The following is a 26363-nucleotide window of genomic DNA, read 5'->3' as shown; positions in this document are numbered from 1 at the left end:
TAGATCGGCAAGGGGAATAGTATCTTTGTTGACCCGATAAGCAATCTTACGGAGATCAGCCATACGCTCAGTCGATAACATAGACCGCGTATCCACCTTCTGTCCGGGTGGTCTATTATCTTGATCTCCTCCTCTCGGAGCAGACTGACACACGTTCGGGGGCGGAGAGCGATCTAATAACGAAAAATCATCCTTCGATTTATTAAGGACAGGATAAAGAGGCTGTCGAACAGGATACTGGCCAGATATTTGCAACCGATGTAAGAACAAATTTAGAGTATGGAAGGACATCGATTACGATACCTTCAGGATATCCTTGTCTAATACTCGCCCGGAGATTCAGCCTAATCTTACTGAAGCAGTAGGTCAGTTTCTCAATTGGGTAGGCAACGCGGTGGAAAAGCATGCCCCACTAAAAATCATCTCGAAAAATAGAAAAGTGCCTTCAGCACCGTGGTACTCAGAGACCCTCAGAAAGCAAAAACAGATCTGTAGGAACCAGGAAAGAATATGGCGAAAAACTTATGATAACATACGTAAGGCCAAGTACAAAAACGAACTAACCACTTACAAAAAAATGATTCAGGAGGAAAAAAAGAATTATTTTGAGCAGCAAATTGAAAAATCAAAAAATTCAAGTCGACAACTATTTGAAGTAGTCAAGACTTTGTCAGGGAAAGTGGTAGACCTGAGCCCTCCCCAATCACAGGAATTCTGCAATAATTTAGCAGGTTTCTTCTTCTCAAAAGTCAATGACATTTACCCCGAATTTTCGGTTATTTCATCTAATACCAACATACAACCTAAACAATTAAGAAATATCCCGGACTGCTCATTTACTAAATTCAGGGACGTGACGAATGAAGAGATAATAGATCTCATGAGACAGGTAAAAACTGGCTCATCTCTAGATCCTTGCCCCCCTAAAATTCTTATTCCAGTAAATGACTTGGTTAGTGAAGTCATCACTCCAATCTGCAACGCCATGTTCCAATCCGGGATTTTCCCGGACAAGTTAAAAAACACACTACTGAAACCCCTCCTCAAAAAGAGTGGTCTAGATAAAACAATCCTCAAAAACTATAGACCTATCGCCAGCTTGCCTTTCCTAGCCAAAATAGTGGAGAAAGTTATGAATAGCCAACTAGCCGAGTATATCGAACATAACAACCTCCTGGACGAGTCCCAGTTCGGATTTCGCAAACTACATGGAACTGAGACCGCTCTTATAAAGGCTGCCGATGACATTAGAACCATCAGGGACCAAGGAGGAACAGCGATACTGGTCCTGCTGGATCTTTCGGCGGCCTTCGACACGGTCAATCATGCTATCCTGATTGACCGTGTCGAAGAAATGGGCATTCGCTCAATGGCCAAAGAGCTTCTGGCTTCTTTTCTGTCGAACAGAACGCAAGCAGTGACCTTGGGCGAATTTCAATCTACCGAGCTCGCCCTCCCATGTGGCGTTCCGCAAGGCTCATCCCTAAGTCCGACACTTTTTAACATCTATGTGTCGGACTTAGCTAGGGTAATCAAGAACTACCGGATGAACCTTACCTCATACGCCGACGACACCCAATTGGTGATCGCAATTAAGAATGATGGTGAGGAAGTAGCTGCCAGCTTCCAGGAAGGTATGGTGGCCATCAAGGAATGGATGGCTGAGAATTGCTTACGTCTCAATTCAGATAAAACGGAGGTAATGATCTTTGGAAAACTATCGCCACAATGGTCCAACACATGGTGGCCGACTCCTCTTGGAGCCCCCCCAGAACCTGTGCATAAGGTCAGGAATCTGGGAATTATTTTCGACGACAATCTCAATTTCGCCAGCCATGCCAATCAGGTAGCGTCATCTGCCTTTTACAAGCTCAAGATCATTAGAAAAATCCTGCCCTATCTGCCTGAGAGTACAAGGAAAACAGTGGTGAGCTCCTTAGTACTCTCATCACTTGATTATTGCAACGGACTATTTGTAAATGCTCAGGCACGGGTGGTGGCCAAACTGCAGCTTATTCAAAATGCTGCTGCAAGGCTACTATCTGGCATTCCCAGATTTCAGTCCACCAAGCAAGCAATAAGAAACTACCACTGGTTAACGGTGAGAAATCGCATTAGATTCAAGACCTTGTGTCTCACCTTTAAAGCTCTCAAGGGTCATGGCCCAGTGTTTCTCAAACAGAAACTTTGCCACTACCTTCCGAAAAGATCTCTTCGATCTGAACAGAGACTTCTACTGGTAGTGCCACGAACCAGGACGGTTAAATGGGGCGACAGATGCTTCATCAATTCCGCAGCCAAACTTTGGAACATGCTTCCAATGGAAATAAAATCGGCACCCTCGTTACTCCAATTCAGGAAACTGGTAAAAACCTGGTTATTTGACCAATAACCGTTCAGCACAACATTTCCTAAGGTAGACACCTTGCTTAATCAGAGATCGTTAGCTAAGTCATAGCGCCAAGACACCCACGGGTATATGCTGCGCTTTATACATTTTTAAAATAAATAAAATAAATACATTTCTCCTGCTTCTCTTCTAATTCCTTTGCTTCACGTTTTTTTGCCTCATGCGCATCATCACGCTCACTCTTTCGCTGCTCTTTTTCAATCAGGGCTTGCTCACGCTTCTCACGCTCTCGCACATCTTTCACCCACATTCGTATACATTCAAACATGTCTTGTCTCACTCGTCGCTTACACGTACACTGCTCCACATACTGAATTTTCTTCAAATCAAACAATCCATACATAGGCTGAGGTAATATGAATTTTTATGGTCAATTGTGTCCCCTAACGTAGACCCCAACGGCTCCATGTACGTGCTTCAAGTACATGTATGTTCCCTCCACTTCCAGCTATGAAGACGCAAATACATTTGCGTCCAACGTTAACATGTCCTCTTTCAGATCCACCATGAATGGGTCGAATATTCAGTTCCTAAGTATGCCTTGCCACCGTCTTTACATGGTGCACTTTTCACGTTTTCCTGACTCTGGCGAGTTAGGCCCTGATTTCTGCCATCGAGCTTTTTCTGCCTTCTGCCTCTGGAAGCTGCAGCCTGGACCTGCATCTGTATCCCTGACCTTTGTCTTACTCCCTGCGCGGCTAGCGGTGCCTGGCTCGGCCTGCTTGCCTGCCAAAACAGTATTCAGCCTTCAAGTTATCTGCTCCGCGAAAATACATTCCTGTCTAGTAGTTTAGGTAAACATCCTTCCCAGCTGCAGAGCAAAGGGCCCGGCCTTTCTGTCTTCATGCAAGTAATTCATAGCTCCCGTTACCATGGTAGGCCCATGGCCCCTTGCTTTACACGTAGACACGTAGTCGCATATGCACGCACTAGCAGTCAGTATAGAATAGCCTCTGCCCGAGAGACCTTTCCTTCTAGATAATATAGTTCCTCCAACACAAGATACCAGATATGATTTGGGATTAGGTTGTTCTGACACGCCAGACTTCTGTCTCCCTGTATAGCGCAAATGTCAAGTCCCCTTCACCCTCCAGTTCCACGTCAATTACATGTCATGCTGCTGCGCGCGCATCTCTGCCACATATTTCTGCTGACTCTGCAGGATTCTTCTATGGATCCACCCACCAGTGACCCTTCTTTATGACGTTTCTAGCACACACATCTATGTACGCCCTTGTGCACGCCTTCTGTTACGCATGTGTGTTCTTATCTCATTTCTCTCAGCTGTTACGCCTTCTGCATTCATCACCACTATATGCATTGACTATATATATGATATTCTGTTAATAAAGCATTGTACATGTCCATGTCCATTCCCTTCCTGAACCCTTGTGGTGATGGAACATGATACCTGGTTCGAACCAATTCCTTTTTAAGGAATAAAACCCTTATAAACTCAGATGCCACGGACTCTGCCTCTCATTTTTTTGACTGAGTTATTCTTATTGAACTTTACCGCATAGAAATTAAGTATAGGTAATTTTATTTACCACATAATTGGCGCCCGAATAGGGACCCCTCCCCCACCTTACGCGCCGGCGGTGCGTTGCAGGCCTGGTCCCCTGCCACAGCCGTGACGGACAACTACGCGTACCCGCAGGATTTCCTGTATCTCCCTCAGGCCAACGGAGGTGACTGAGGCTGCGATCGACACCCAGACGAGGCGGTGAGGAGTGCGGAGGATCCCGACCAGAGCCCAGCCGAGAGAGCAAGGTCCGAGGTATTCAGAGGCCCACCAGTTCCGAAGTTCCGAAGTACCTACGTCACGAGTCGAGTCCAGTCCGGTCCAGTCCAGTGTCGAGTTTCCGAGGCCTTCCGTTCCGTGCTTCCCGGTGAGTACCGTTGCTGGGGACGCATCTAGACGGGTGCATTAATTTGTGTCCGGTCAAGACGGGTTTGGGTACACAGATCCGGTCTGCACTGTTTAGCAGTGTATCTGTACTGTTTAGCAGTATATCCAGTATTCAGCTATTAAGTTATTGTTCGTTGTTCGAAATGTTTCAATGTGTTTTAAATGTCGTGGTATGAGTGATTGTTTGATTTCCATTACTGTGTTTATTGTATTAGTGGTGTCCAAATCCGAGTAAGTATCAAGTATCAAGTACCACGGCTCAAAATGCCGCTGTTTTCTAAACTGAAACAGATAGGAACTAGGAAAGGAATACTCGAGGAAGCTGTTCCCATCCCACCCAGGGACACTCCCGGATATTTTATGTACCACAAACACGGCTTAGATGCTGTATTATATCTCGACTTGTGGGTGGACTACACCAAAGATCTAGCAGAGAATCAGAGATGGCCCGTTACAGGGACATGGGATGCCGAGTGCATCTTGAGAGTAGAAGAAGCATTATGGAAAAAGAAAGCCAGACAGTCACAGAAAGATGCCATTGAATTATGGCGTAAAGAATCGCATAAACGCACAGAGAAAGCACTCAGAAAAGCAGAGAGAAGTAAAGAGGATTCCGAAAAAGCCAAAGAAAAAGAACTACTAGAAGAAGGAGAACGAGTTAGGATAGAACAACACAATAGACGTAGTAATGCTATTATGACAGGATTGTATCCAGTCCTGGCCGAGGGCCTGCCCAAGGCGACCCCGGAAGTACCGAAAGATCAGCCCCCTCCATTGGTTCCGACTAAATTACGTCACAAGACCGCAGCAGAGATTTTCCTTTCTTCTTATTTAGACGATGTAGCACCCGCATACACCAATGTTCCACCTGCACCTATACCACCCACTAATAACCTTCCCCAACGACAGACCACTCCTCCACCACTTCCTGCACCCCCCATTGACCCTATTAATCTGCTTAATCCTTTCGGGCCTGACACGACCCTACAGACAGATCATGCTCAAGCCTCCGCCTCAGGAGGTGCATCAGGGGGTTACCATACCCCGCCACCAACACACCGAATAACTATTAGAGAACTAGCAATGGAACGTACTCCGAAACCAGCCACAATGGAAAAGCTTAAAGAGCTTCTTACAGATTGTAGATATGACCCAGTACCAGGCAAAGACGGTTGCATGATATTAGCATCAATACGCATAAGACGTGCTGCAAACTTTTTGGTTTTATTTCCAGGAATGCAAGATTACCTAGACAGGATATATCATTTTGTTCAGACAGGGGAGGGTCAGGAATGTATTCACGAGGCTATGGCACATCAGAAAGTAGACCTTCAAAGTGTATTATTAAGATTCCTCATAAACTGTTTCATAAGAGAACGAGACCGGCCTGGTGTAAATAAAGAAGAGATGGAGGTACTAACTACGTGGGGTCAGAATATTTCAGAGGGAAAACATGATAGAAAGGCATGTATAGAGGCCATGTACAGGAAAATTCGTAAAGAAATAGTAGTATTTCATGCAAAAGAGAACGCTGAAAGGGAAGCAGAATCAGACACGAATAAATCTTCAGGGGAGGAAGAGCCAGAAGATAGAGGAACGATAGCATATGTAGGAAAGGGTAGATCCTTTAATAAGCCGATACGCCCAGAAAGCAAGAGACTTTTTCACTCCGCTATGTCAAACCTGAAGACTCCTGAACATCTATTTCAGGCTACCGATAAAATACTTCAAGAACGAATGGGGTACCATGTACTCGATTCCATGGATGAACAAGAATTAGCCAGGTCAGCAGTACAATGGGCTGACAATTCTGATAAATATAGTGATGACGCATTAGCGCAGACCTTTTTGAATCTTTCCCCAGACGAACAGTGACTAGCTAGTATGTATATGATACAACACCTCCTTATATTGTATAAGAGCCAACATTCTGATCCAGGTCCCTTACCTGATGTATTAATAGAGTTACTCATGAATAAATGGAGGGGCCTGGGTACCGACTTAATTAAGGTAATTCTAGAACATCAACACAGATATAGTGCTTTCCTGAATCCACAGTTTGTTTCAGCTCCACCCCCAGAAAGAAAAATGTTTTACATAGACAGACAAAATCCCTTGCGAGAAGTGCATCCAGTCAGGAATGCTGATAATACCTTTAGACGTGTGTTTGTGTACACGCCCATAACTAAAATGGAATTATTGGAAATGAAGAAACTAGTGCCCAGTCACGATAAAGACCCTGCAGGTTTCCACCGTGAAATAAAAGACATGTTACTCATGGGTGATTATACCTATCCCGACATCATGAAAATATTGAAAATATTATTGCCTGCCGGTATTTACGAGAAACTCAAAGAAAAAGAATGGGAGGTGGGAGAGCAAAAGATTGATTGGGCTGCATTAGAGAATGAAGAAAATACTCGAACCCCAGGCCTAGGGCTTGGGGATAAAACTAAAGCATTACCAGGATTGTTAGTACAAGTATTGCCACGTTTATTAGCAACGAAAAAGGAGGACTGGGATGCAATCTCAGCCTGCAAACAGAAACCCGATGAAGACACTAGTGATTTTTATTCCCGATTTGAGAAATGTTTTATTATTAATAGTGGCCTGAAAGCAAGTAGCGAGTCATATCCACACCTTTTTGTATCCAAGTTAGGCCAAAATTCCTTGCCCCAAGTTAAGAATCGTGTACTGAAAGTCGAGAGCACCTGGCAAGCAAACACGCCTTCCCAAATGTTACAAATGTTACAGTACCACCAGAACAGAATTAGAGAAGAACATGATCACGAACAAAGACGTATGAAAGATACGAAAATGAAAATGTTAGTAGCCCAGTCAGTTCCAGCTGATGGTCAGAAAAAGGGCATGACACAGTCCAATAATTCAGCAGCTCCTGTTAAAGGGACATGCAACTATTGTAAACAGCCAGGTCACTATATAAACGATTGTGCAGTTTTGAAACACAATATAGCTACAGGTAAAACTAAAGAAAGACCGCGTCAACCTAGACAGGACCAGGTCCAACAACAAGTACCACAGAATATCCAGCCTATGCAGGCTCCACAACAGACAGTACAGACCGTAGCGGTACCACAGCCACAACCAATTGCCGCAACACAACATGCAACGCAGCAGATGTACCAGTATGCCCAAACTGATTATCCCGATTATCAGCGATACACATGAAACAGCCTAGAGAGGGAAGTTGGCTTGCCTCTTATTGAGGTTCCTGTAGATCAAGAGGGTCCTTACGTACATAGCCAAGTGTTAGGAAAAGATAGAAAGTTTTTGATTGATACAGGGGCAAGCAGGACGACAATAAGTCACAACGAGGTTCCAGGGGCACCCCTCTCAGGCTCCCAGAATGTTTCCCTTGGATTTTCAGGCAAGCCTATTGTAAATGAAGTATCGAAACCAGTACCTCTTTTAGTTGGTCCGTTGTCTCGCACTACAGATTTGTTATTAACGAAATCATGTCCAGAAAACTTGTTAGGTATCAAGACACTGAAAGCTCTAGGAGCTGTGATTTGCTGTTCTCCGGAAGGAGTAAGACTGTTTTTGCGTGACTTCAAGGGTCACTATGTGTTGAGAGATATTGATCCCAGATTACAGAACGTTCCTGCACATTTATGGGCACAAGGCCCCACTGATGTAGGTTGTATGCACATTACACCATATCGAGTCACACTCAGGCCAGGGGTGGTATTACCACGAATCCGACAATACAAGTTACCCCCAGATGCTGTAGTGGCTTTACTGAAAAGCATTGACGAGCTCATTGCACAAGGAGTGGTTGTAGAAACCGACTCAAATTTATGTAATTCCCCTATCATTCCGATTCTTAAACGCACTGATCCAAATGCACCTCCAGTTTATCGATTAGTGATCGATTTACGCGAATTAAATAAATGCATTGTACCACAGTATCCTGTGGTCCCAGATATCTCCTCACTACTGACAGCTATTGATTCCGAGGCAACGTTCTTTACTGTAATTGATCTGAAGAACGCCTTCTTTAGTGTCCCCATTGATCCGGAAAGCCAATATCTCTTCGGATTCTGTTTAAATGGCCGAAGCTTCAAATTTGCACGCGCACCTCAAGGATTCACAGAAAGCCCCAGCATCTATAGCCAAGCACTGAAAAGACAACTTGACAGTATTCACATGCCTGATAACACTGCCCTACTTCAGTATGTCGATGATCTATTGATCACCGCCCGAAGTGAACCTGAATGTGAGCAAGCATCACTGACGGTTTTGCATTTCTTGGCTGCCAAGGGACACAAGGTGTCTCCTTCGAAGCTGCAATTCTGTGTTCAGCAAGCGGTTTACCTTGGGCACTTGCTGTCCAAAGGGGGGAGACAGCTAACACCTGACCGTATCCAGTTAATTGTAAACATGTCACAACCCAAGACACAAAAGGAGGTACGAGCTTTTATAGGCCTCACTTCTTACTGTAGACAATGGATTCCTCAGTATGCATTTCTAGCCAAACCACTCATACAGTTGACAACCCAGGAGGCAGCGACATCGACTGTCCTCCCTTGGACTCAGGAACATACACAAGCTTTTGACGACTTAAAGAAAGCCTTATGTCAAGCACCAGTTTTAGCGACACCATGTTACAGCAAGCCTTTTACACTTTTTGTCACAGAACGCGAAGGTACTGCATTGTCAGTACTCACCCAAGATCAAGCAGGTTCACACAAACCGTGTGCTTATTTTTCTAGTACATTGGATCCAGTAGCCCAGGCGCTGCCTGCGTGCTTGAAATCAGTAGCAGCGACAGCTCTAGCAATCAGACAAAGCGATTCCATAGTGTTAGGACATCAATTGACAGTACAAGTTCCACACTCCGTGGAAGTTCTTTTAAACCGAACACAGACTCAACACTTGACTATAGCACGACTGACAGGTTATAAATTGACATTGTTTCAGCCACACATAGAAATCAGACGTTGTAATACATTGAATCCTGCTACACTTCTGCCATTAAGTGAGACAGATCCATTGGCACATGATTGTATTGAAGTCATTACCATTACGACGAAACCCAGACAAGACTCGACAGATACCGCATTACCAGATCCAGACCTGACACTTTATGTGGATGGTTCATGTATGAGAACAAGTACAGGAGAGTTAGTGGCCGCATATGCAGTCACAACAGAAACTGAAGTCATAGAAACGAATTGTATTAACACCCTGCCAGCTCAAGCAGCAGAGCTCATCGCTCTGACACAAGCCTGTATTCGAGCACAGAACAAGAGAGTTAACATATACACAGATTCACGTTATGCATTCGGAGTTGTACACGACTTCGGAGTACTCTGGCGAGAGAGAGGTTTTTTGACTTCTCACGGTGCCAAGATCCAGCACGGTCCCCTCATTCAAGCTCTGTTAGACGCAATACATTTGCCTACAGCCATATCCATTATGAAGTGCAAGGCACATACGAAAGTCACAGATATCATTTCCCAGGGTAACGACCTGGCAGACCGAACAGCCAAACATACAGCTCAGACTCAGACTCACACAACTGACCTGACAAAGACAATAGTCCAGACACCGACACATTGCATGACAGTTAAGGATCCCGCCCTAGATGTAATTGACATACAGACACATGCTACACCAGACGAAGTCAAGAAATGGACTGAACTAGGAGGGATCCAGACAGAACAGGGATGGATGACGAAGGGAAAATCTACATGGTTTCTCCCCGACTCTATGGTTCAAGTTATCATTAACACAGTACACAGTCCAGCACATTTAGGAGAAAAAGCCATGTTAGATAGTATTCAAAACCTTTGGTTCAATAAACATTTACGAGCAGCAGCCAAACAGAAAGTGCGTACTTGCATGATCTGTTGACAGTTCAACCCAGGTAAAAGCATTCCCGTAGAGCAAGGTGGATTTCATCCTCCCGATCACCCTTTTGAAGTCCTCCAGATGGATTATATCCAGATGGAACGCTGTCGAGGATTCAAATATGTCCTCGTAGTTGTATGTGCACTCTCCCGTTGGACAGAAGCGTATCCAGTCCCAGATTACACTGCTCTGACCACTGCCAAGCAGCTGGTTCGTGAATTCTTCCCCAGGTATGGTTTGCCCCGTATCGTATACTCAGATAACGGTCAGCCATTCTCGTCCGAGCTTATGAAGCAGGTATCACTCCTGCTAGGCTATCAATGGAAATTCCACTGTGTCCGACATCCCGAGGCAGCAGGTCTTGTGGAACGTCATAATCAGACTCTGAAAATTCGTCTTGCCAAGATCTGTAGAGAGAAAGGCGTCGACTGGATAGTAGCTTTACCAGTTGCACTCTTTTACATGAGAATGGTAGCACACTCTAGAACAGGGCTATCCCCGTACGAGGTGGTCTTTGGTAGGCCACCGAATATGTGGGGGACGCCTCTGCCGAGAAAAATTACTGATGTTGACTGTAACATGCTGACAGATTACCTTGCTTCCTTGATGTCTGCACTACAATCATGTCGTTCACAGGTTGCTGCAGCCTTTCCCGACAACACCGAGGTGAAGCCACATGAGGTTGTTCCGGGGGACCTGGTGTTCGTGAGGAACTTCGACAGGAGAAGTCCGCTGGAGCCCCGTTGGCAGGCGCCGAAGCTAGTACTATTGACTACAAGGACTGCGATTAAAGTGGAGGGCCGTAAGGGCTGGCTTCACTCGAGTCATGTTAAAAAATGCCATGGACTGCCGCCAGACTTAGACTCCCAGCCCTGCCCTCCTCCACAGACTGACTCAAAACTCCCCCTGGTAGAGAAAACTTCTTCTCAGGAGTATAAATTAAAGTTGAGGTCTAGCAAGTCAGACAGTTTAATTGTTTAAGTCCTCCCCTAGGTGAATCGGTTAGACAAGTTTCTGACATGTATCCCCTAGACCCCAATAGAGAGAGAGATAGACAGAAACAGCTCAAGAAACGTGAATATTGTAAATCACTTCGTAGTCACTGTATTGTGACACTATTGATTATGTTTTTTCTGAGTCTTATGATTATTGCTGCAAGTATACTGCTACATGTATATTTTCCTATTTTCAAACGTGCACATTCTTCTCCAAATGACACTGTTGAGCACACTTTCAGTGAACTGCCCCCGCATGAGTTGTCTTACCGACTTGCTCTGCGCAACAATACATTCATTAGTATGTTACATCATTCCCATCAGACCAGCAATGCTACTAATTGTTGGATATGTGGCCGACTCCCTCCCTATCAGAAATACAAGGGAGTTCTGCCCCTCTTTCCGTACCCGTTCACACACAATGTTTCCTGTGGTGCATGGTTTAGTTTGATTAATTCCTTAAATTCTGATTCCGTAGTTTACCAGGGCAACTGGGTATGGGGAAACCTGAACACAGTTTTGCATAAAGTATGTTTTCCTGACAAGGAGGGTCTTCCCCAAAGGACAGGGACTGATCTAGAAAATGAAGTATATGGATTAGGTAACTTTACACTTAACCTCATGATTCTGAATGTCCAGTCCGAAGCCGAACCAGTCTTGCCCGCTATGTCAGTATTACCAGTAAAAGGTGAATTATGTGTCAGAAAGAATGGTTCAGTACACCTAGGTCATAGTGCATGTACTACTGTGATCGAATTTAGTGATAAAGGCAAGTCTACATTCAAGGCTTCCCGTCATTCCTATTTCGTTTGTGGTCATACAGCATATATACGTTTACCTCTAGATTGGGATGGTACTTGTTACATTGCCTTCCTTCTGCCACCTGTTTTCCTAGCCCCTCCTGATTATCATAGGGATTCCCATCTAGTACACATTAGACCCAAGAGAGATCTCCCGATTGTCGACTACACTGAAACGGCATGGGAACAATACACAGACTTCAATAAAGGTTTCTTTCCCTACTTAGGTGCTGTCTTCAATAGTAAATTGATACGTAAATTAACCAGGACCCTTGAAGCAGTAGTGAATGAAACTACTTCCGCCCTAGGCAACTTAACAGAGGAACAGTCTGCTATGAGACTTGTTGTTCTTCAAAATCGTCTTGTCCTTGACGTCATCCTGGCCGATAGGGGCGGAGCTTGTAGAGTCATCGGATCGAGCTGCTGTGTTTTCATTCCAGAAAACGCGCCATCAGTATATAGAGCCATAACCCGTCTTCACAAGATTGCAAGTCAGATACACCAGAATCCAGGCACCTGGACTTGGTCCGGTTGGTTCTGGAGCGTGTTATCAGCCTGGGGATGGAAAGTCCTATCCTTCCTAGGAATAGCCCTTCTCATAGTATTCAGTTGTTGTCTATGTCTGCAATGTGGGCCAGCGATTTGCGGCTTGTGCGCCACATCATGTATTCCTCATTCAAGTCCACGTTCAAAATACCGTAAGAAGAAAGAAGAGCAAATGATGTTACATGAACAGATTGATAGATTAATGAGGATTGATATATCATGAAGGGTCCGTAGGGGACAAGGAGGGAATGAGGTAATATGAATTTTTATGGTCAATTGTGTCCCCTAACGTAGACCCCAACGGCTCCATGTACGTGCTTCAAGTACATGTATGTTCCCTCCACTTCCAGCTATGAAGACGCAAATACATTTGCGTCCAACGTTAACATGTCCTCTTTCAGATCCACCATGAATGGGTCGAATATTCAGTTCCTAAGTATGCCTTGCCACCGTCTTTACATGGTGCACTTTTCACGTTTTCCTGACTCTGGCGAGTTAGGCCCTGATTTCTGCCATCGAGCTTTTTCTGCCTTCTGTCTCTGGAAGCTGCAGCCTGGACCTGCATCTGTATCCCTGACCTTTGTCTTACTCCCTGCGCGGCTAGCGGTGCCTGGCTCGGCCTGCTTGCCTGCCAAAACAGTATTCAGCCTTCAAGTTATCTGCTCCGCTCCTCGAAAATACATTCCTGTCTAGTAGTTTAGGTAAACATCCTTCCCAGCTGCAGAGCAAAGGGCCCGGCCTTTCTGTCTTCATGCAAGTAATTCATAGCTCCCGTTACCATGGTAGGCCCATGGCCCCTTGCTTTACACGTAGACACGTAGTCGCATATGCACGCACTAGCAGTCAGTATAGAATAGCCTCTGCCCGAGAGACCTTTCCTTCTAGATAATATAGTTCCTCCAACACAAGATACCAGATATGATTTGGGATTAGGTTGTTCTGACACGCCAGACTTCTGTCTCCCTGTATAGCGCAAATGTCAAGTCCCCTTCACCCTCCAGTTCCACGTCAATTACATGTCATGCTGCTGCGCGCGCATCTCTGCCACATATTTCTGCTGACTCTGCAGGATTCTTCATATGGATCCACCCACCTGTGACCCTTCTTTATGACGTTTCTAGCACACACCTCTGTGTACGCCCTTGTGCACGCCTTCTGTTACGCATGTGTGTTCTTATCTCATTTCTCTCAGCTGTTACGCCTTCTGCATTCATCACCACTATATGCATTGACTATATATATATGATATTCTGTTAATAAAGCATTGTACATGTCCATGTCCATTCCCTTCCTGAACCCTTGTGGTGATGGAACATGATACCTGGTTCGAACCAATTCCTTTTTAAGGAATAAAACCCTTATAAACTCAGATGCCACGGACTCTGCCTCTCATTTTTTTGACTGAGCTATTCTTATTGAACTTTACCGCATAGAAATTAAGTATAGGTAATTTTATTTACCACAAGGCCATCGCAGCTCAGGATCTTTTTTGGTGTATTTCCGCCACAATGTGCTGTACATTATGGGGGAAAGACCAAATTTGACGTACATATCCCTATTTGCCGTCCCTTCTGGGGGAGCCGGCTGTGATTCTTCAAGAACCAACCGGTCATTTCCAAAACAGCAGCACCACTTACGGAGTGCGCTAAAAACAGGCATGTCTAAAAATAATGCAGAATATGCAATATTATAATTAAATGGCACTTAAAACGTTGTGCCGCTCAAATTCACAGATCAGGAGAAATATCTCCACATTGCCTGCCTATATGGGTTGCAACACATATATAAGTTTACCAAACGAATAATATGACTAATCACTCCAAACAAACAAGCAATTTAGTCGGGGCAAGCGTATAAAACTGCCTTGCCAAGCCAGACTATCAAAGGCTCGGAACAAGTATCGCACAACGATTCTTACCAATCAAGAGCGTCCAGATTCCAACTGCCAAGTTCCGAATTCGCCCAAACGGCCACTATGCGGCAAACCGACAGAAAAGGTCTCAGTCGATGACCGGAGCCACCCAGATGGTCAGATCGGAAGGGAAGGAAGAATTACCTCGGGATGCCAGGACTAAAAGGCGCCGCTGGCAGTGATCACGTCCCCGGCAAGGTTCCAATCCTTCGTCACGACCAATCCTTCGAGCATCCGAGTCGCCGATGAGCCCCACGTGACGGGCGCCAATTGATGAGTACAGGCCTCAGCAAGACCTGCGAGTGCCAAAGGGTTCGCCCTTCTGTACACAGAGTCCTCAGACTACGTAAGAAATTGGCACGGAAACTGGAAATACAAAACCATAGTTTAATAAACCTTTAAAGGTGGTACTACAGCCCACACAACACTCTACAGTATTGTACAAGGTAGCACACAGAACTCGGACATGCGGTCCCCTTTTATACACAAAGAAGGGGCTCATAAGTGGGCGGTTACAGCTCAAAACATGATTTACAACCATATATGGACATTTCTCGAACATGATCAATACATGGGTGGAGTTAACGGGTCTTGAAGCCCACCGAATGCACATTCCAATCTACTTTAAGCAAAAACAGATGTTACTCTTACTGGGCATGTGCTAGACGCACAAGGAGTTATTTATAGCCTGTTGCTGGGAAAACTTCAGGGGTGACAACCAGCGAGGTAGGACTTGCCTCGTGGCGAGCACATGGCGCCATGTAGCATACAAGATGGACGCCTGAAAACAAAATGGAGTCCGGCCGTATTAGAAATACGAGCGGGAAAAACTGAAGTAAGACACAATAGCATGTCTTCAGTGAATGCTTAACATAATCGCTGTTTTATTTACAACAGCTCTCTGCCTTCTCTATGGCAATTTTTACCAAGTCAGAATAAACTTGTACCCTGGTAAGCTCTTTTCCATCAATGGTTGACTGAAATCCCACCTGTCGGAGGTCTTTTGAACCTATTCCTTTCAAATTGGGGCAATGAGCAAATGAGTTAAGGATGAGGGACCTATTTAAATGCAACAACTTCTTCGTTTTTTCCCCACCCCTTCCCATTTTCACTCGTTCAAAATACAGCCACCTGTTCCCTTTATCCTCCATTCCTGCCAATATGGGCCCCCTGTGGGGCTGTTGGGTATTATTTCTAACCTCTTCATCTAATATATTGCCCGAATAAGGAGGTAGTAATACCAGGTATTCTAGTTATATTAGATGGTATATGTTTTATATACCTTGTCGACTTCTCCTGGTAGTTTTGTTTACTACAACAGATCTGCTTTTTAGCTGATTTCTATAATGGTTTCTCAAAGCTTTCTGTTCGTATTCTTCTCGCTCTTTCTCTCACAATTTTAAAAGATTTTAATTTTAGCTCTTCTTCGAATTCCCCCATCTCTCTCCTTTTTTCCACCACTCTAACATTACCCTTTCTTTCAGCGCCTCTTCCTACGGGTCTCCCCGGTTTTAGTAAGCCTTGTCTAATATAACCGCCCCTTCTTTTTACCAACATCGGCCACCTATAGATATAAACTTTGTGCTTGGCAATTGGGGGTTCTGCATTCCCGACCTCCTCCCCCACCACAACCGGGGAAAGAGGCTCGGGGTCAGGGACTGTTCTTAACATTGTTGGCATTTGGCCCTTGATTCCTTGTAGCTGTCCCTTCAATCTTAGATAGGTGCGATTTCTGTGTTTTTAAAATATCATGGTTTAACATTGTAACTTCCAGGAGCCCCTGAAGTGATTTTTGCAGCATTATCATCAGTTCCAACACTGAAGAGGCTGGTGTTGCCAAGGATTCTAAGTTAAACTCTAAGGATTGATTACAGCCATTACTGCCCATGCATGCTGGATTCTGGTCGCCATAAACTTCTTGCCTTTCTATTCCCTTCGAACTTCCATCCAAGGCTGGGACTTCTTCCTCGTCTTGCCTTAAGTCCCCGCTATTTGTTTCCTGGGAAGCGCACTGTAAAGGCAACCTTGGGGATGAGGATAGTCGAGGTGACATTATTAGTCCCTTATAACCTGTTAAGGACTGTGGGGATTGGTTGATCAAATTTACAGAGTCCATCGTTTGTTCATCAAAGATTAGGGAGGAGCCCCCCTTCCATGATTCCTCCCCTACTATTTCTGCTTCGGCAGTAGGGGACTTGGCTGGTGAGAAGACTCTTTTAAAATGCTTCTCCACAAAGTCTTTTAGGGAATTTGATGCTATACTCCCCCTTCGTCCAACTTACGATGACTCCTTAGATATTTTCTCTTTTTCTTCTGTACTCGCTTGGGTTTTGGTTTTGTCCCATGGTGTGAGAAGTTGACCTGATATATGATGTTCACTAGTTCTAGTGACCACCTTGTATCAGTCCAAACAACCCTTATGGTGATTGGTTGTAAGTCAACCTTATAGACCAGCTATCCTAGTAGCGTGGACAAAAGCAGTCTTTAGGCTAAACTCTTTATGGCATGTGAAGCCAGCTGTTTTACCACATATAACCTTTGAATACCAAATGAAAAGGACACCACACAGGTTGTTATGAAAATAAACAGTTATTTATTAACTAACATACACCTCTGAACTCTTTATGAGGTCAGAGGGCTAAGCACATGACAAACTCTTAGGAAAAATACCTTTAAGTTGCACGATTTACAATGGAGCCCTAGGGGCACGACAAACCATATACTAAATAAATGGAATGTGAAAGTCAATTAAAGGAATGGAGCTGTCCAGAGGTTGTAGGATCGCTGGGACCACGCTATACTAACTTGAGGTAAGTAATAGGAGGCCCACGGAGCGCGTGTGCAGAGTGTGAACTCACACGCGAGATGCGTACAAACGTCTATAGACAGTACAGTTTAAAGAAAAGGTGAGTACTGACGTTCCTGACTAGATAGGACTTAAACGACAATGGAACTGGATACTAGGAGAGTCAAGCTACCCTTGAGCACCGAAATGCTCGTGTTACCTCACCCACAGGCTGCGGGTGCATAGGTGCGAAGTCGTGTCGGGTTTCCGCGTCGAAGTCTATGGAGCCTTGAAGAAAGATGGTGCAGGCGACCAGGAGGAAGAGGTCCGGTGCAATCCAAGGGGGAATTGGTGAAGAGAAGAACCTGAAAGCAGAGGGGACAATGTTCAAAGTCACTAGCCAGTGACTGGAGTGGAACCAGGAGTGGAACCAGATGTTGTTGTCGCGATCAGGTGGACGCTTGTCTCTGCAGCCACGTGGACCAGGTGGTGTCTTCGACGACCAGGATGGAGGCACGAGCTGTCCCACGCAGGCTCTCGCTGTCGGCGGTGTCGTCTCTGGACTCGGGTTCAACAGGCCTTGGCAAAGGCAACCCACGCGGTGAGTGGAAACGGCGTCTGGAGTGGACCAGGAGGGTCCGGGTGCTCCTCTTTTGGAAGGGAGCAAGGGCCAGTCTGGAGCAACCAGACCAGCAGCAAAGTTGTCGGTGTTCGTCGTCTAGGAGGTCACTAGCCAGCTGGCAAGTGACCAGACAACGCGTCGAGCAGCAAACAGGCAGAAGGGCCCCACGCAGATCTCGTGGATGCTGGAGGGCGGATCTTTGATGCAGGAGCTGCTCAGGGTCGGGGCTTCTCAGTCCCCAAAGCACTTGGACGAGGATACCTCAGAAGTCGTGCTGGAGCGAAGTGCTGCTTCTTTCAAGATGGCCGGTCCCACGTATCTCGTCGCACCCACAGGTCTCAGCTCGGCTGCAAATGTGGGTTGAGGTCGGAGAGGTCTGGGAATCCGGGTCTCGTCGGGCTCTGAAGTCTGGATCCTTTGCAGGAAGACGACAAAGGGAAGTCGCGGTACGCTGATGGTGCCTGCAGATGCAGGGTGGACACTCCTTGCCCACAAGGGAGATTCCTTCTGTCTTCTGTGGAGCAGAACGTCGAGGTCCAGAGTTTCTTCTTGGGAAGTTGATCAGGATAATCTAATTTGGAATGGGACCAGCTCCTACCTTTATCCAGCTAAAGGGGGGCTGCACTACGACTAAGTCCCTCCTCTGGGTGGGACCAGGAAGGGGGTGGTTACACCCCCTTTCCTTTGTCCGGTCTTGTGCCAGCTCCGGGGCTGGAGTGCCCCAGGAACTGGTTCTGAGCGGTGTATGCACAGGACACCTTGTGTGCCCCAGGCATGTCTCATTCCTTTTAGCCCTGGCCTACCTAATACACAAAATCCTGTCTGGGGTGGTGCTAGCACCTCCCAAGGCAGGAAACCCTTTGTCCGAGCCTCCCTCGCTGGAAGGACTCCCAGCAGCAGGAGGTCAGACTTGTGTCTGTGGTGGCAGCATCCATTTTGTGATGCTGAGGCTCGAGTTAACTTTAACCGGGGTTCACAGTTACATACATGTCGTGTCCCTCTAGAAGGGTGGAATGCTACCCCCGTCGCCAGAATTAGCGAGGGGGTAGTATTCCAATTCGTATGACACCTTATGTTTTGATAATGCTATACCAAAGTTAGCATTTGACCGCGAGGTTCATAATGCACTTAAGAGTATATGGTATAGCGTTATCATAGAACAGCTATTAGCTTGGTTCCGCAAGCTGCAAACGGGCTCGGCTCATGCCAGAGCACCATCTCACATAATTCCAAGCAGTCTGCCTTCAGGATTGATAAGGCCTGCCATAGGAGTGACTGATAGGAATATATGTGTCCATTTTAGGATTAGGTATAGAGATACTATACCTAAAGCAAAGGGTGATTACACCACCTTGCCCCAGCTGTCGTGCAGCCAGTTGTGTCAGATTTGGATAGCCAGCCAGGGGTGGCATAATACATGCTGCAGCCCCTGGTAGGCCCTGGGTACACCTAGGCCCTGGGTACCTAAGGTACACTGTACAGGGACTGATAAGGTGACTTAGTATCCAATTGGTTATGCACCTAAGGTACATGGAATCCATTTTACAGAGAGAGCAGTGGGCCTAGGGTCCTGAATAGCAGGGTCCCAGGTCAACTAAGTCGAAAAACCAGCAAAACACCAGGCAAAAAGTTGGGGGTAACCATAGTCAGATATCCACCTTCCTACATAACCCCCCTAACGAAAGGAGATAAGGCTATCCTTGACCAGGTAAGCCTATATTGCCTGAGTGGCCATATGAGGTGGTACATGCACTGGCATGGTTACCCCCTATCCTATGGTCCACTAAGCAATCCCTCACCCTAAGGGTGTCTGAGGGTCTCCACCATAGGGAATCTATACCTGTGGTGTGTTTTGGCAAAGTAAAAGGCTGGTGCTGGGATGGAGTACTGAAGTGAGACTCCACTAATGTTGGGCTCAACTTCCTCCAATCACTATCCACCATATGTGCCTTTCTTTCCAGGACTGAGTTGCTGTGAGCTCTCAGGGTCAACCTCTGGCTACCTAAATCTGGAGGCTGAGTCCCTCTGTTTGGCTTACTGGAGGGACAGGTCAGGTTTGGGGTTTTTAGGCCCCAGGTTTGGCTGTGCCCAACAGTGTCCATCTGGGGGAGGTCCCTAACTAAGTTTAAGGGGGATCCCTCAGGAGTTTGTTTTATTGTCACTTGGCTAGGACTACTAGCTTCAGTGCCCTAAATCTGCTGATTGGGGAGTTCTTTTGGACAGGGGGCCCTTTGGGGTCCACCACTGGCCTTCCTGACCTCTACTGCCCTGGGCTGACTGAGGCAGGGTAGAGAGGGGCAGGTTACCTGCTCCAGACTGGGTCCCACCTTGGAAGGGTCCACTGACATCAGGGGCTCTGCCAGGCTAGGCCTGACTACCTCTGGGGCAGTTTCTTGACAAGGGGTCAGATCAGTTCCCTGAAGAGGCTGATCCTTTCCTAAAGTCTGGTGGGAGGGAGATTTCTCTTCCTCATCAATGCTCTCTGTCTGAGTGGAGAGATCCATAGTTTCAGGCTTCACAACACTATTATCTGTCTGAGTTTGAGCTGTGGCCATCACAACTCCACCAACCTTTTCAGGAAGGGACTCAGTTTGGGGATGGGCTGTGACCATCACAGCCTTGCCAACCTGTTCAGGGAAGGAATCTGTCTGAGATTGGGCTGTGACTGGCACAGCCCTCCTGACCTGTTCAGGGAGGACATTTTGGACTGGGGCTGTGGCTATCACTGCCCCACTAACCTTACCATGGAGGTTTACCATTTTAAAATGGGTTTCTTGCTCTACCTCAGCCCAGGCTGAGATCTCTAAATCATTCCCCAGTAGGCAATCTACAGGCAAGTTTGATGACACTGCCACTCTCTTGGGGCCAGTGACACCTCCCCAGCTGAGATTGACCACTGCTATGGGATGATCTCTCTGCACTCCATCAATGTTGGTTACCTGGTATGTGGCTCCAGGTATAAGTTGCCTTGAGGGGACTAGGCTCTCAGTCACCATGGTTATGCTAGCCCCTGTGTCTCTGTAGGCCTCAACTTTTGAACCATTGATGAGGGGCTCCTGTCTGTACTTGTCCAAAGTGTTGGGACAAGCTGTGAAGTTGGCAAACCCCATGCCAGTCTCACAGACAAGAGTATCTAAGTCTGGGGACCTGGTTAGGCCAGAGTCCCCAGGAACTCCCAAAGTAAATGCACCCAAATTCTTGGGGGCACTCCCACCACCTGGGGGATTACTACTAGTAGTAACAGGAGGCTGGGAAGTGTTACTTGGGGTTATGTTCTCCTTATTGTTGTTGGCCCTTGGACAACTGCTATCAGTTTTCCAATGGCCTACTTGTTTGCAGGTATGGCAATAAGGTTTCTTTTGGGTATTGGAAGGATTCTGGGACCCACCCTTTTCAGAGGATTTTTGGGGCCCTGATGTGGTTTGATCAGAAGATTTATTCCCACCCTTCTCTTGAGGCTTGGTTGATTCTTCCTTTTGGTCACCACCCTGGTTCTTAGGCCTAATCCTGGTTCTGACCCACTTGTCTGCCCTCTTACCCAATTATTGTGGAGAGGTCAGATCAGAGTCTACTAGGTGCTGGGGTAATAACTGGTTCTGACAATTATTTAAGACTTGCTCTCTCATAATAAGATTATACAATCCTGTGAAGTCAGTAACTTTACTACCCAGTAGCCAGCCTTCTAGAGCCTTAGTGGCACAATCAACAAAGTCAGTCCAATCCTGAGACTGAGTTTTCTGGGTGTCCCTGAACAGCAACCTGTACTGCTCAGTTGTTAAGCCAAACCCATCAACCAGTGTATTCTTCAGGACTTGGTAATTGTTAGCATCCTCAGCTCTAGTAGTGAGGAGCTTATCTCTACCTTTACCTTCAAAGGAGAGCCACCGTATAGCTGCCCACTGACTCTGGGGGATGCACTGGACAGTGCAGGCCCTCTCCAAAGCAGTCATCCATTTGTGGATGTCATCCCCTTGTTTAAAGGGGGGCACTATTTTACTCAGGTGTCTAGTATCAAAACTCGTGTCTTTATCTCTAATGATAATGCTGCCACCAGTGGGGTCTGTCCCACTCAATTTCTGCTCTATGGCAAAGGCAAGTCTTTCTTTGGCAAGGGCAAGTTCTTCCCTCTCAATCCTCAGATTGACTTCCCTCATCTTGGCTTCATGCTCTCTTCTCTGAGGGGATGTCTGAGAGACATGGGTATGAACAGATCTGTTAGAGCCTCTGGAGTGAGACCTAGCTTGTCTGTTCCCAAGGTTAAGCCTACCTGAGGATAGGCCTGGGGGTCCCCCAGTTCCATTCTCATGTATGCTTAAGTTGGTCCTGGTGAGCCTACTGACTACTACTGGACCTTTTTCTGCCTCATCCCCAGATAACTCCTTTTCCTCTTCCTCCTCTTCACTTTCTGTTTCATGGAGGTTAAGGTCAGGATCACCCAAGGTTCCCTCTAAGGGGGGCATGCTCCCATCTGGATTAGAGGGGCCTGTGTTAGAACCCCTTCTGGCATCATATGTCTCTAAGAGACCTATCAGAAAAGGAGTGGTAGGGTTAGAACCCTGTTTTAGTTTCCTGAAGGTACACAATTGTCTCATCTCCTGGAAGCTAAGAGCTGCATATCTGGAAGTGACCTGTGGAGGGTCATCACCCACAAGGGGAGCCTCTGTGTTCCCTCCTGTGGTAGACATGCTTTTCTAGTGAGGTGTAAGTGGTGCACTTACCTACACTATGGGTTTACCTACTGATCCCTTGCTAAGAGTTGTAGTCAGGGTGTGCTACTCCCTTTCTACTACAACAGCTGGTTCAGTAGAACTCAGAGTATTTCTAAGCTTGTTATATGTACCTATGGTACCTTATGTGATTTTTCAAATGATATCTCAGATTATATTTGGTAAAAACAACAGCAAGCTCAAATCTCAACCGCTGCACACCAATGTGAGAAGTTGGCCTGATATATGATGTTCACTAGTTCTAGTGACCACCTTGTATCAGTCCAAACAACCCTTATGGTGATTGGTTGTAAGTCAACCTTATAGACCAGCTATCCTAGTAGCGTGGACAAAAGCAGTCTTTAGGCTAACCTCTTTATGGCATGTGAAGCCAGCTGTTTTACCACATATAACCTTTCAATACCAAATGAAAAGGACACCACACAGGTTGTTATGAAAATAAACAGTTATTTATTAACTAACATACACCTCTGAACTCTTTATGAGGTCAGAGGGCTAAGCACATGACAAACTCTTAGGAAAAATACGTTTAAGTTGCACGATTTACAATGGTGCCCTAGGGGCACGACAAACCATATACTAAATAAATGGAATGTGAAAGTCAATTAAAGGAATGGAGCTGTCCAGAGGTTGTAGGATCGCTGGGACCACGCTATACTAACTTGAGGTAAGTAATAGGAGGCCCACGGAGCGCGTGTGCAGAGTGTGAACTCACACGCGAGATGCGTACAAACGTCTATGGACAGTACAGTTTAAAGAAAAGGTGAGTACGGACGTTCCTGACTAGATAGGACTGAAACGACAATGGAACTGGACACTAGGAGAGTCAAGCTACCCTTGAGCACCGAAATGCTTGTGTTACCTCACCCACAGGCTGCGTGTGCACAGGTGCAAAGTCGTGTCGGGTTTCCGCGTCGAAGTCTATGGAGCCTTGAAGAAAGATGCTGCAGGCGACCAGGAGAAAGAGGTCCGGTGCAATCCAAGGGTGGATTGGTGAAGAGAAGAACCTGAAAGCAGAGGGGACAATGTTCAAAGTCACTAGCCAGTGACTGGAGTGGAACCAGGAGTGGAACCAGATGTCGATGTCGCGATCAGGTGAAGGTGGACGCTTGTCTCTGCAGCCACGTGGACCAGGTGGTGTCTTCGACGACCAGGATGGAGGCACGAGCTGTCCCACGCAGGCTCTCGCTGTCGGCAGTGTCGTCTCTGGACTCGGGTTCAACAGGCCTTGGCAAAGGCAACCCACGCGGTGAGTGGAAACGGCGTCTGGAGTGGACCAGGAGGGTCCGGGGTGCTCCTCTTTTGGAAGGGCGCAAGGGCCAGTCTGGAGCAACCAGACCAGCAGCAAGGTTGTAAGTGTTCGTCGTCTAGGAGGTCACTAGCCAGCCGGCAAGTGACCAGACAACGCGTTGAGCAGCAAACAGGCAGAAGGGCCCCACGCAGATCTCGTGGATGCTGGAGGGCGTATCTTTGATGCAGGAGCTGCTCGGGGTCGGGGCTTCTCAGTCCCCAAAGCCCTTGGACGAGGATACCTCAGAAGTCGTGCTGGAGCGAAGTGCTGCTTCTTTCAAGATGGCCGGTCCCACGTGTCTCGTCGCACCCACGGGTCTCAGCTCGGCTGCAGATGTGGGTTGAGGTCGGAGAGGTCTGGGAATCCGGGTCTCGTCGGGCTCTGAAGTCTGGATCCTTTGCAGGAAGACCACAAAGGGAATTTGCTGTACGCTGATGGTGCCTGCAGATGCAGGGTGGACACTCCTTGCCCACAAGGGAGATTCCTTCTGTCTTCTGTGGAGCAGAACGTCGAGGTCCAGAGTTTCTTCTTGGGAAGTTGATCAGAATAATCTAATTTGGAATGGGACCAGCTCCTACCTTTATCCAGCTAAAGGCGGGCTGCACTACGACTAAGTCCCTCCTCTGGGTGGGACCAGGAAGGGGGGTGGTTACACCCCCTTTCCTTTGTCCGGTCTTGCGCCAGCTCCAGGGCTGGAGTGCCCCAGGAACTGGTTCTGACCGGTGTATGCACAGGACACCTTGTGTGCCCCAGGCATGTCTCATTCCTTTCAGCCCTGGCCTACCTAATACACAAAATCCTGTCTGGGGTGGTGCTAGCACCTCCCAAGGCAGGAAACCCTTTGTCCGAGCCTCCCTCGCTGGAAGGACTCCCAGCAGCAGGAGGTCAGACTTGTGTCTGTGGTGGCAGCATCCATTTTGTGATGCTGAGGCTCGAGTTAACTTTAACCGGGGTTCACAGTTACATGCATGTTGTGTCCCTCTAGAAGGGTGGAATGCTACCCCCGTCGCCAGAATTGGCGAGGGGGTAGTATTCCAATTCGTATGACACCTTACTCGACATGTTTTGATAATGCTATACCAAAGTTAGCATTTGACCGCGAGGTTCATAATGCACTTAAGACTATATGGTTTAGCGTTATCATGGAACAGCTATTAGGACTTGGTTCCGCAAGCTGCAAACGGGCTCGGCTCATGCCAGAGCGCCATCTCACATAATTCCAAGCACTCTGCCTTCAGGATTGATAAGGCCTGCCATAGGAGTGACTGATAGGAATATATGTGTCCATTTTAGGGTTAAGTATAGAGATACTATACCTAAAGCAAAGGGTGATTACACCACCTTGCCCCAGCTGTCGTGCAGCCAGTTGTGTCAGATTTGGATGGCCAGCCAGGGGTGGCATAATACATGCTGCAGCCCCTGGTAGGCCCTGGGTACACCTAGGCCCTGGGTACCTAAGGTACACTGTACAGGGACTGATAAGGTGACTCAGTATCCAATTGGTTATGCACCTAAGGTACATGAAATCCATTTTACAGAGAGAGCAGTGGGCCTGGGGTCCTGAATAGCAGGGTCCCAGGTCAACTAAGTCGAAAAACCAGCAAAACACCAGGCAATCAGTTGGGGGTAACCATAGTCAGATATCCACCTTCCTACACATGGCACACTAGGCTTTCTCCTGAAGCTTTTTGATCTATTGGGAGGTCTTTTTGCTTTTGAGTATGTCCCAGTGTGCTTTTATTCTTCCTGGGAGCCATCTTTTAGACTTTTCAAGTTATATATAGAAAATTGTCTGTGCCTCACCTGGCACTACTATTTGTCTTGGTGTCAATTTCTGATGCCCGGGCCAAAAGTCAGCAGCAGTCACACTTATGCATTCCATTAAGAGCAGCAACCTGGATAGCTTGGCTTGGCACGTCAAGATGGCAGTCGCACTTTAGGAGTGCTCTGGACCCCTCCTTCATCCGTGCCACGATCCGCCAACATCAGGGACTTTCTGCCCTTCAGACAAGTAACTAGCAATCTCTGGCAGCCTGCCTTACTGATTTTGAGCCCTCTTCTGTGGCTATTGCCCCGTTCTGGCATCCAGTGGCCGATCTCCCGCGCGCCTCGCTTTAAATGGCGGCTCTCGCCTCCTATGGGCCTGGGCTCTGAGCGGCGACTTTGAGCGGCGGCCCATCACTGCGGCTGACACCGGGGGTGTCACCGGTGCCGCCACTTGCGTGAGGGAGAGACGGGGTGTCAGTCAGACGAGGCCTGCGGTGGGACATCGGGCGGTGCGGCTCGGCCTGTGGCCTTCTTGCCTCCCCGCCAGAGACTCAATCTTCGGGTGGAGCCGGGCCTGCACTGCGGAGCACCCGGGATGAGCTGTCAGTTTGGACTGAGCGGCTAAGTCCGGTGGCTGAAGTCCGTGGAGTGCAAGCAGTTGCTTTAGAACATCACCCCCTCTCCTGTGAGTGTGGCGTTGGAACCCGCTCGATAGTGCAGTG

Source organism: Lissotriton vulgaris, chromosome 5 (assembly GCF_964263255.1).
Source record: "Lissotriton vulgaris chromosome 5, aLisVul1.2, whole genome shotgun sequence".
In the NCBI taxonomy this organism is placed as follows: Eukaryota; Metazoa; Chordata; class Amphibia; order Caudata; family Salamandridae; genus Lissotriton; species Lissotriton vulgaris.
This window is presented reverse-complemented; position numbering follows the sequence as displayed.